Genomic DNA, 11888 nt, shown 5'->3' with positions numbered 1-11888 from the left:
TTGATACTCCAGAGCACAGATGATAGCTCTTCAACCCAACATCCTGGTGTTCTTTGCAATGGGACCATAAGCCGGGGTTTTATGCCTCGCAGGATCTCTTGATTAGCTCGCTCTGCCTGTCCATTGGACTGGGGGTGCGCCACTGATGATACGTCAAGTCGGATGTGCTCACGTTCACAGAACTCCTTCATAGCCCCTTTGGATAAATTGGTACCATTGTCAGTAATGATACTGTGCGGAAAGCCAAACTGGAAAATCACTTTTTTGATGAACTGCACTGCTGTCGCTGCATCGCACTTGCTTACAGGCTCCACTTCAACCCACTTGGTAAATTTATCCACTGCTACCAAAAGGTGAGTTTTCTTATCCTTGAATCTTTTAAAAGGTCCGACCATATCCAGCCCCCAAGTTGAAAACGGCCATGTTATTGGAATCATCCTCAATTCTTGAGCCGACACGTGCGCACGCCTTGAAAATTTCTGACATCCATCGCACCGTCTAACCAAGTCCTCCGCATCAGCATGTGCTGTCAACCAGTAAAAACCGTGACGAAACGCCTTTGCCACCAGAGACTTTGAACCGGCGTGGTGTCCACAATCCCCTTCATGGATTTCCCTTAAGATTTCACAGCCTTCCTCAGGAGAAACACAACGTTGAAACGCCCCTGATACACTGCAATGATGCAATTCACCATTGAGAATCGTCATGGACTTGGAACGCCGGACTATCTGCCTTGCTAGAATTTCATCCTCTGGCAACTCCCCCCGGGTCATGTATGCAAGATAAGGAATCGTCCAATCCGGAATAGCATGTAACGCTGCCACAAATGGAGCTTCCGGGTCAGGAATAGCCAAATCCGCTTCACCTAGGAGCTGGACTGACGGATTGTGCAACACGTCCAAAAAGACATTGGGTGGGACCGGTTTGCGCTGAGAACCCAAACGGCTTAAAGCGTCCGCCGCTTCATTCTTCCGACGGTCCACATGATCCACTTGATAACCCTTGAAGCAACCTGCGATATTATCCACTTCCCGACGATATGCAGCCATGAGCGGGTCCTTAGAATCCCAAGTGCCAGACACCTGTTGAGCCACAAGGTCCGAGTCACCGAAACACTTAACCCGGCTTAAGTTCATCTCTTTAGCCATCCGGAGACCATGGAGCAAGGCTTCGTACTCAGCTGCATTGTTAGTACAAGGGAACATTAAACGGAGAACATAACAGAACTTATCACCTCGTGGGGAAGTTAATACGACTCCAGCCCCCGAGCCTTCCAATTGCCTGGATCCATCAAAATGAATAGTCCAGTATGTGTGATCCGGCTTTTCCTCTGGCGCTTGTAATTCCGTCCAGTCGTTGATGAAATCAACAAGTGCTTGAGACTTCACCGCCGTTCGAGGCACATACTTCAGTCCGTGTGGCCCAAGCTCTATAGCCCACTTGGCAACTCGGCCAGTGGCCTCCCGGTTTTGTATGATATCACCCAAAGGAGTTGAACTGACCACTGTAATGGGGTGCCCTTGAAAATACTGCTTCAATTTCCGGCTCGCCATGAAGACACCATAGACCAGCTTCTGCCAATGCGGATACCGTTGCTTGGATTCAATAAGCACCTCGCTGATATAATAAACCGGCCGCTGAACCGGATACTCCCTGCCTGCCTCTTTGCGTTCCACCACAATGGCCACACTAACTGCCCGAGCATTAGCTGCTACATATAATAACAGTGGCTCCTTGTCAACCGGAGCCGCAAGAACCGGCGGATTCGCTAACTGCCGCTTCAAGTCCTCAAATGCTTCATCAGCAGCCGAACTCCAGACGAAATTGTCTGCCTTCCTCAGCATTTGATATAAAGGGATGGCCTTCTCTCCGAGGCGGCTGATAAACCGGCTCAGCGCAGCGATTCGGCCCGCCAGACGCTGAACAACGTTGATACATTTCGGTTTAGCTAGGGATGTAATAGCCGTAATTTTTTCCGGATTAGCCTCAATTCCTCTGTTAGACACCAGGAAACCCAGTAACTTGCCTGCCGGAACACCAAAAACACACTTGGCCGGATTAAGCATCATCTTGTAAACTCGCAAGTTGTCAAAGGTCTCCTTCAAATCATCCACCAGCGTCTCCTTCTGTCTCGACTTTACTACAATATCATCCACATAGGCGTGCACATTGCGACCGATCTGGTTATGCAGGCAATTCTGTACACACCGTTGATAGGTGGCTTGGGCACTCTTGAGCCCAAAGGGCATAGATACATAGCAGAAGGCTCCAAAGGGAGTAATAAACGCTGTTTTCTCCTGGTCCTTAACTGCCATCTTGATCTGATGATATCCAGAGTATGCATCCAAAAAACTCAAACGCTCGCAACCTGCGGTGGCATCAATGATCTGGTCAATGCGGGGGAGGACAAAAGGATCTGCCGGACAGGCTTTGTTAAGATCTGTGTAATCCACACACATACGCCAAGTGCCGTTTTTCTTAAGGACCAGCACCGGATTGGCAAGCCATTCTGGATGGAACACCTCAACAATAAAACCAGCTGCTAAAAGCCTGGCCACTTCTTCTCCAATGGCTCTGCGTCATGAGCCTCCTGATCCACCGGATTGGCCTCTGCCATAAGCGCGGCCAGTGCGTCAAACAGGTCGGATAGGACTTGAACCGGCGGGCGCATAAGGCCTCCTGCCCCTGCTGCCGCTGCCGCTGCTGACCCGGAGAGCATTGCTGCGGCGGTCGAAGAATGATTCGCCGCCTGGGTGCCGGCCATGAATATTCCAACCCGGTTGACCTGGCCTGGGGGGTCCGGAATACTGTCGCCATCGGAACAGCCCCTAACCTGGTCGTCTTGCAACTGGTATAGCGATTCGGTGTCTCCGGTCGAGGATTCGTCGCCGGAATAAACGACGGTCTCACCACCGTGCTCTGATTCGTCCTCACGCTCTCCTCCGCGGATGACTCCAACGAAGGCACGCTTCATGGCCGGTTTAACCTGGGTAGGTCTCGCACGCTGAGCCGTCTCGACGAGGTCGGTGCAGATGTCCGGCTCAGGCCCAGGCTCCCCGATCTTGCCAATGAAAACGTGTATGCCGCCGAAGGGGACCCGGTACCCGTACTCGATTGAATCGGCCTCGGGACCCCATCCCGCGTCGTCGATGTAGATCCTGCCGCGACGACTCTTCGTCATCCGGCCCACAGCATAGCCTTCGAGTCCCTTGAGCTTGCCCTCCAAGATCGTCAAACCATCGTGTGATAGCCCCACGGTGGGCGCCAACTGTCGTGGATTTATCACGGCAGATGTCCTAGAGAAAGGACTTAGTCGTGGAGCCATCGCTACGAGTTTACTTGAAGGGGTTAAAGCGGACACAAAGACACGGGGGTTTATACTAGTTCGGCCCCTTCGATGAAGGTAAAGGCCTACGTCTAGTTGTGATGGAATTGATGTGGTCTCAAGGGCTAGGGAGCAGACAAGCTTCGCCTAGGCTCGAGTTGTTGTTCCTCCTTGAACCGCCGCCGGATCGTCCCCTTATATACACGGGTGACGCCCGTCGGTCCATAGAGTCCCACACCGGTTCATATTCGTATCCCGGTTGGTCTCTCTCTATTCCTATCTTACAATACAAGTTTACATATCAGGCCGGTTTACGGCTACAGGTTCTAAACCGACTACAGACCTTGGGCCTTCATCTGCTTAATCACCTTTATACTACTTGTGAAGTTAACCCGGCCCAGGTAGGCCGGTTTACGCCTAGTGATAATATCCCCAACAGTGTTGGTATTTGTCTGAACATTAACAAACATAGTTACAAGGCATAAAGACAGATTTCTTTCTGCATTTTTACAGAGTAGCTTCGTCCCATGATTCGTAGTTTCGTACCCAATCCCAGTAACGAGTAGCAGCGACCTCACCAGCTTCAGAAATCGAAGCCATATCGGCCTCCAGCGAGCTCCTCCCACCGATCGTCCACATAGGCAAGTGGGGTTCGAATGTCGACAGTAGGGGTCAGGGAAGTAGATGAGTGCGCCAAGGACCAGACATAGGTCACAGAAGATTCGACGAATCATGGCAGCTCAGATATAGATGGTGGGCGGGCTTGTACTACATGGTCGTACACCGCGGTATGTAAGCCCTGAGAATCCGGCCGTGGAATGGTGGGAAAAAAAGTGAGGATGAGATTAATCATGGGGAACTTCCTGACGTCTCCCATGCTCAGGATAGAGTAATTAGTAGGCCAAAAACATGAGGAGATGTAACATGTTGTTTGGACGAGGAGGGGAGTTGTATTTCAGCACAATGCGTAGCTTGTGGCACGAGAAGAGGAAGTATATATGGCATCTATGGAGCTATGGATATGTACCATCTCTCTCTCTCTCTCTAGGGAGGGAGGCAGGTGGCCAAATGAATTTGTCATAAATAAATCATAAATTAAGATATATTGGATAATGACCAATGCTGGTACATCAGCACAAACCATCTCAGGAATTAAATGGCCAAGATTTTAATGTTGATAGCAAAATATGTTAAATGTCCAAATAATAATTAATCGTGAATAATATAAATGAATGCTATTGATTGCACGTGCTTATAAAGATATGTTGAAGTGCAAGTCAATATGTTTTTAGAGTCATTGCAATGCCTTCCATTTGTAAGTAGCCGAACATAGCTGGATGTTTCTGCCATCACAACTCCCAGGCCATAATAACTAGCATAACAGTTTAGCATCTTGTTTTGAGATTGAAAAAACATGCTAATAAGACGTTGACTTGGGAAAAGGTTGAGAACATCAAGACGTTGAGATTTCACTGCAAATTGCAACTTCCATATATATAGACCCTTCATAGGCGAGTAAGGCACAAAGACTGTATCCTAGTTTATGAAGCATGTGTGACACTAAATACAGTTTGTGCTTAGCATCATTTTCTTCATTGTCTTGTATGACATCTGATGATCTGAATGTATCCCAATTTATGAAGCATGCGTGACACTTAAAATACAGTTTGATGATCGGTGCTTTATATATAAAGCGGGGCGAAAGTCTTTTTCAGTAAATACAGTTTATGATTAGCCTCAAACGGTTGTAGCAGTGCTTTTCAGCATCCCTCGCGTCGCTCTCGCGGGCGGCGGCGGGGGAACCCTAGCCCCTACCCAGCGCCCGCCTCCTATACAATCCCCTCCCCTCGCCGCCGCCAGAAGGCGCCGCCGGGCGCGTCAGCGGCGGCCGGGCCGTTCCCTCCCGGCGTGCGTCTGTAGCGCGAGATGCGGCGGCGCGACAGAGTCTTGGTGCTGACGCGGAGAGGGTGCGTCGGGCGGCGCAGCGACCAGACGGCGGCGCGAGCGGGCGGCCAGGCGGTGGCGGCTACGCGGGCACGGATCCATCGCGGATCTGGTCCTGGGTGCGCGGTCTCGGCCTCCCCTGCTCGGCCGGCGGGTCTCGGTGGGGGGACTTCTCCGTACTGAGATCTGGCAGCGGCGGCCTGGATCATCCAAATCCCGGCAAGGATGTCGGCGACCAGTGCACGTGAGATGGAGGTCTTCAATCAGATCTGGGTGAAAACCAGCTATTGGCTATTGCCAAGGCTAGCGATGGCGACGCTGTCTGCGTCGTTCCCTTCCTGAAGGCATCGCCGTGGAGAGGTTCAAGGCCACTCTCTGCTACCTTCGGGGGAAACCCTAGATCAGTAGATTGGATGACGGCGGCGAAAGCCTTTTTCAGTAAATACAGTTTATGATTAGCCTCAAACGGTTGTAGCAGTGCTTTTCAGCATCCCTCGAGTCGCTCTCGCGGGCGGCGGCGGGGGAACCCTAGCCCCTACCCAGCGCCCGCCTCCTATACAATCCCCTCCCCTCGCCACCGCCAGAAGGCGCCGCCGGGCGCGTCAGCGGCGGCCGGGCCCTTCCCTCCCGGCGTGCGTCTGTAGCGCGAGATGCGGCGGCACGACAGAGTCTTGGTGCTGACGCGGAGAGGGTGCGTCGGGCGGCGCAGCGACCAGACGGCGGCGCGAGCGGGCGGCCAGGCGGTGGCGGCTACGCGGGCACGGATCCATCGCGGATCTGGTCCTGGGTGCGCGGTCTCGGCCTCCCCTGCTCGGCCGGCGGGTCTCGGTGGGGGGACTTCTCCCTACTGAGATCTGGCAGCGGCGGCCTGGATCATCCAAATCCCGGCAAGGATGTCGGCGACCAGTGGACGTGAGATGGAGGTCTTCAATCAGATCTGGGTGAAAACCTGCTATTGGCTATTGCCAAGGCTAGCGATGGCGATGCTGTCTGCGCCGTTCCCTTCCTGAAGGCATCGCCGTGGAGAGGTTCAAGGCCACTCTCTGCTACCTTCGGGGGAAACCCTAGATCAGTAGATTGGATGACGGCGGCGAAAGCCTTTTTCAGTAAATACAGTTTATGATTAGCCTCAAACGGTTGTAGCAATGCTTTTCAGCATCCCTCGCGTCGCTCTCGCGGGCGGCGGCGGGGGAACCCTAGCCCCTACCCAGCGCCCGCCTCCTATACAATCCCCTCCCCTCGCCGCCGCCAGAAGGCGCCGCCGGGCGCGTCAGCGGCGGCCGGGCCCTTCCCTCCCTGCGTGCGTCTGTAGCGCGAGATGCGGCGGCGCGACAGAGTCTTGGTGCTGACGCGGAGAGGGTGCGTCGGGCGGCGCAGCGACCAGACGGCGGCGCGAGCGGGCGGCCAGGCGGTGGCGGCTACGCGGGCATGGATCCATCGCGGATCTGGTCCTGGGTGCGCGGTCTCGGCCTCCCCTGCTCGGCCGGCGGGTCTCGGTGGGGGGACTTCTCCCTACTGAGATCTGGCAGCGGCGGCCTGGATCATCCAAATCCCGGCAAGGATGTCGGCGACCAGTGCACGTGAGATGGAGGTCTTCAATCAGATCTGGGTGAAAACCTGCTATTGGCTATTGCCAAGGCTAGCGATGGCGACGCTGTCTGCGTCGTTCCCTTCCTGAAGGCATCGCCGTGGAGAGGTTCAAGGCCACTCTCTGCTACCTTCGGGGGAAGCCCTAGATCAGTTGATTGGATGACGGCGGCTCTCTAGTGTCGTTTCCCCCTTGGGGGCGTCATTCTTGGAGGTGCACACGGGCTTGAGGGACCGGAGGACGGCGTCTTTGGTGGAGCGGTGCTTCATCTCTGTGGAGACTCGACGTCTGATGCGCGGAGATGGACTCGCGCAGGAGGAGGAAGCTGTCTGGCGCCATGGTGGCGTTGATGGCAGAGAGGCCTGACAAGGTCGGTGCTTCAGTTCTGCTCTGAGGATGGACCGAGGGATGATGGAGGTGACGACCCTTGCAGCGTGCGGTGCTCACTGGGAGTGTGCCAGACCGGTGTGGGACCCAATTCAGGTAGTGGCTTGGATGGGACACCCGGCTTTAGATGTTAGGCTTTGGTGCGATATCTGTTTGGTATTAGGCTCGGACATTCAGCACGCCTTCATCAAGGGGATAGGAGTAGCAACGGTGTTGCCAAGATGGTGGCTTCAGGCTTATTGATGTATCACCTTGTATTGTCTTTGTGAATAATTAATAATATGGTTGCATGCATCGTCTAGATGCAGAGGCCGGGGGTGCATCCTCCTTTTCTAAAAAAATGATTAGCCTCATGTTCTTCATTGTCTTGTGTACATCCATCGTCAGATTATTCGATCTTTTGCAGTTAATACATCAACTCATCGCGTGTAATAACATTGTTTATATTTGAGAAGGAAATTCAAGGTGGGTCCACTCCATGGAATGGTCCGGCAAAAACACTTTCCGAAATCTCCAGACGCATCTGTTTTGGTTGATAATGCCAGTAACTTGGAGTTATGAAGAGCCATGTGGCACTCCATTTCCTCAAGGTGTGTGATACCTAACCTACTTCCAAAACAATTCCAAAGAAGCAAATGCAGGTTCACAATGCTGGCCATATGGTTCCGATGGACCAGCCAAAAGCCACCCTTGAAATGCTGAGGAGATCACACAAGGGAAACTCGGGGAAGCCGTTCCTGAAGAAGAGCCATCGACAGACAGACGTTCTAGGCCGCTATGATGGACACCAACTCTTTAGGTTCGCCTCGCCGTTGCGGTCTCAAGGGGTTACTGTCTGTAGCTTCCTGTTATTTACACGTATGATGGGGGACAAAGTTGTCCTTTGATTTGTCAACAAAGATAACTGATAGTGATAGGCTGTGGCAAGCAACAGCAGAATCCATAGGCTGCATTGGTATCCATGCTCCAACAGCAGAAAAGGCTGGCCAAGTTAGACTAGAAATTGAGTTGGATGATGAAGCGTGGTGACATGAACAAATGGAAGTCAGCTTGGATGCGGATGAAGAAGAAAACAGAATGGTCCGAAGAATAAAAAAATAGGAATCATAAGAAAGCCCACGGTGAGGATCGAACTCACGACCTTTCCCTTACGAAGGGAACGCACTACCACTATGCTACGGAGGCCTCGACGTGCTGCGTTGGTATTTATCCCTATATTCCCAATGTAGTTACAAGGCCGACTTCTTTCTACATTTTTACAGAGCAGCTTTGTCCCATGAATCTCGCGCCATCCCAGTAACGAGTAGCAGCGACCTCAGCAGCTTCAGAAACCGATGCCATATCTCCTCCTGCCAATCGCCCACGTGGGCAAGGCGAGAAGGAATGCCGATGGTAGGGGTCAGGGAAGCGCATGAGTGCGCCAAGGACCAGACATCGGTAACAGAAGACTCCACGATTCATGGCGGCTCAGATATAGATGGGGGGCAGGCGTGTACGACGGGATTATCTACCACGGTATGTGAGCGGTGAGAATCCGGTTGTGAAATGGTGGGCAAAGTGAGTTAGGACGAGATAAATCATAGGGAACTTCTTGACGCCTCCCATGCTCAAGATAGGGTAATTAATTGGCCAAAAAAAACACAAGGAGGAGGTGTAACATGTTGTCTGGACGAGGAGGGGAGTTGTATCTTGTATATGAGCACTGAGCACAATACTTAGCTCGTGGAATGAGAAGAGGAAGTATATATGGCATCTAAAAAGCTAAGGATATGTATCATCTCTCTCTCTCTCTCTCTCTCTCTCTCTCTCTCTCTCTCTCTCTCTCTCTCTCTCTCTCTCTCTCTCTCTCTCTCTCTCTCTCTCTCTCTCTCTCTCTCTCTCTCTCTCTCTCTCTCTCTCTCTCTCTCTCTCTCAGGAGGGAGGCAGGTGGCCAAATGAATCTATCCCAAATTAATCATAAGTGAAGATACATTGGATGATGTTCGATACATCAGCACAAACCATCTTAGGACTTAAATGCCCAAGATTTTAATGTTGCTAGCAAAATATATGTAAAATGTCCAAATAATAATCATGAATAATATAGATGAATGCTCGCACAAACTTATAAGGATATGTTGAAGTCAATATGTTTTTAGAGCCATTCGGCATAATTTTTTTGTCATAACTAATTACGTACTACTGCAATGCCGTCCATTGGTAAGTAGCCGCACATAGATGGATGTTTCCTCGACAGGATACTAGCACCAGTACTCTATTGCTACATAACTGGTGTTGCCGGTTTTCTATCATCGCAACTCCCTAACAGTTTAGCATCTTGTTTGGTTGTTTTGATACTGAAAAAACATGCTAGATATAAGACGTTGCCTTTGGAAAAGGTTGAGAATATCAAGACATTGAGATTTCACCGTAAATTGCAACTTCAGTGTAGATCCTTCATAGGCGAGTAAGGCACAAAGACTGGATCCCAGTTTATGAAGCATGTGTGACACTTCAAATTAAAATACATTGTCTTGTATCACATCCATCGTCAGATTATTAGATGCATTGGAGTTAAGGATATATCAGATTATCAAGCGTAACATTGTTTATGTCTGAGCAGGAAACTCAAGGTGGGTCCACTCCATGGAGATAATGCCCAAGCTGGAGGTCTGAAGAGCCACGGGGCACTCAGCTTCCTCAAGATGTGTGGTCAAGCACCTTTTTCTTACTTCATCTCGATAGCCGAAAAAGACTTTCTTCCTGCTTTATACACAAAGCACCAAGCACCAACCAACATTCGAACCAATATAAACACAACACCACACCCCAACACTCACACAAACCCAAGGCCAGATACACCAAGCACCAACCAACATTCGAACCAATATAAACACAACACCACACCCCAACACTCACACAAACCCAAGGCCAGATACATAAATGCCAGACAGCCGCAACAACAACACACTGAGCGACTCAATGTAGACTACAAAATGACAGTAAGCACCACTATTTATCTGAACATTGGAAATGTCGTTACAAGGCATAAAGGCTGATTTCTTTCTGCATTTTTACAATGCAGCTTTGTCCCATGATTCGTAGTTTCGTACCACATCTCAGTAACAAGTAGCAGCGACCTCAGCAGCTTCATAAATCGAAGCCATATCCGCCTCCATGGAGCTCCTCCTACCGATCACCCACGCAGGCAAGTAGACTCTGAATGGCGATAGTATGGGTCAGGGAAGTAGATGAGTGCGCCAAGGACCAGACATAGGTCACAGAAAAGCCGACGATTCACGGCAGCTCAGATATAGATGGTGGGTGGGCGTGTACAACTTGGTTGTCTACCGCGGCATGTAAGCCGTGAGAATCCGGTCGTGGAATGGTGGGCAAAATGAGTGTGGACGAGATAGATCGGAGGGAACTTCTTGACGCCTCCCATGCTCATGATGGAGTAAGTAATAGGCCAAAAACACAAGGAGGAGATGTAACATCTTGTTTGGACGAGGAGGGGAGTTTTATGTGAGCACAATACTTAGCTCGCGACACGAGAAGAGGAAGTATATATGACATCTAAGGAGTTAAGGATATGTATCATCTCTCTCTCTCTCTCTCTCTAGAGGGAGGGAGGCACGTGACCAAATGAATCTGCCATAAATAAATTATAAATAAAGATATATTGGATAAGATTTTAATGTCCAATGGCGGTACATCAACATAAACCATCTTAGGAATCAAATGCCAACGATTTTAATGTTGATAGCAAAATATGTTAAACATCAAAATTATAATGTGAATAATATAAATGAATGCTACCACATACTTATAAGGATGTGTTGGCGTCAATATGTTTTTAGAGTCATTTTGCACGGTTCTTTCGTCATGACTAATTAAGTACTACTGCAACGCCTTCCATTGGTAAGTAGACGCACATAGCTGGGATGTTTCCTCAAAATCATACTAGCACCTTTTTTTCTTGCAGGATAATTGGAGAGCTTTATTCATCGAAAAGTATTCTTGGATGAGTCAGCCAATAAGCTGGTCAACAAGAAGCTTGGGGTTTCATCCATCCAGCTATCTGTTACATCCAGTGCACAAGCACGCTTCGCACATAGATGCGCAGGAAGATTAGCTTATCTACTTACATGGCAAATATCAAAAGATGTAAAGTAAGTACTAAGCTCTCCTATCTCATCTAATAAGTAGGCCGCAATAGAACGAGAATTGTGGCGAGAATTCCATAGTGTCACCAACTCCAAGCAGTCTACTTCCATTATCACATGGGAGAAACCTCGAAGAGTAGCAAAACGAACACCATCACGTAGGGAGAGACCCTCCATGATCAGGGGATCCGTGATCTCGGAGTATGGCTTGCACCACGCACTCGGCAGGGCCGAGGGAGACCGAGCGACTTCCACTACTAGGGAAAAGCCTAGCAGCAGCGTGGGTTTTGGGCCTATCAGTAGCGCGGGCAGGAGCGCTACTGATAAGGCGCTACAGCTAATGCTTAGCAATAGCGCGTCTTGACCCACGCTACTGCTAAATTGATTTAGTAGCAGCGCTTCTTCAGAACATCGCTACTGGTAATTAGTAGTAGCGCTTCTCCTTACCCGCGCTACTACTATTATTTAGTATTTTGTTTCTTTTCTTTTTCATGTTGTA

The 11888-nt window shown here is 50.2% G+C and overlaps 1 non-coding gene across 1 annotated transcript; it reads right to left on the bottom strand.

Moving 5' to 3' along the window:
* Positions 1–8357: 8357 nt before the first annotated feature.
* On the bottom strand, positions 8358–8429 carry TRNAT-CGU (transfer RNA threonine (anticodon CGU)). The gene has a single exon. It is a non-coding gene; the product is annotated as a tRNA-Thr (tRNA).
* Positions 8430–11888: the final 3459 nt, after the last annotated feature.

Source organism: Triticum aestivum, chromosome 6B, assembly GCF_018294505.1.
Source record: "Triticum aestivum cultivar Chinese Spring chromosome 6B, IWGSC CS RefSeq v2.1, whole genome shotgun sequence".
Taxonomy (NCBI): Eukaryota; Viridiplantae; Streptophyta; class Magnoliopsida; order Poales; family Poaceae; genus Triticum; species Triticum aestivum.
This window is presented reverse-complemented; position numbering and strand designations above follow the sequence as displayed.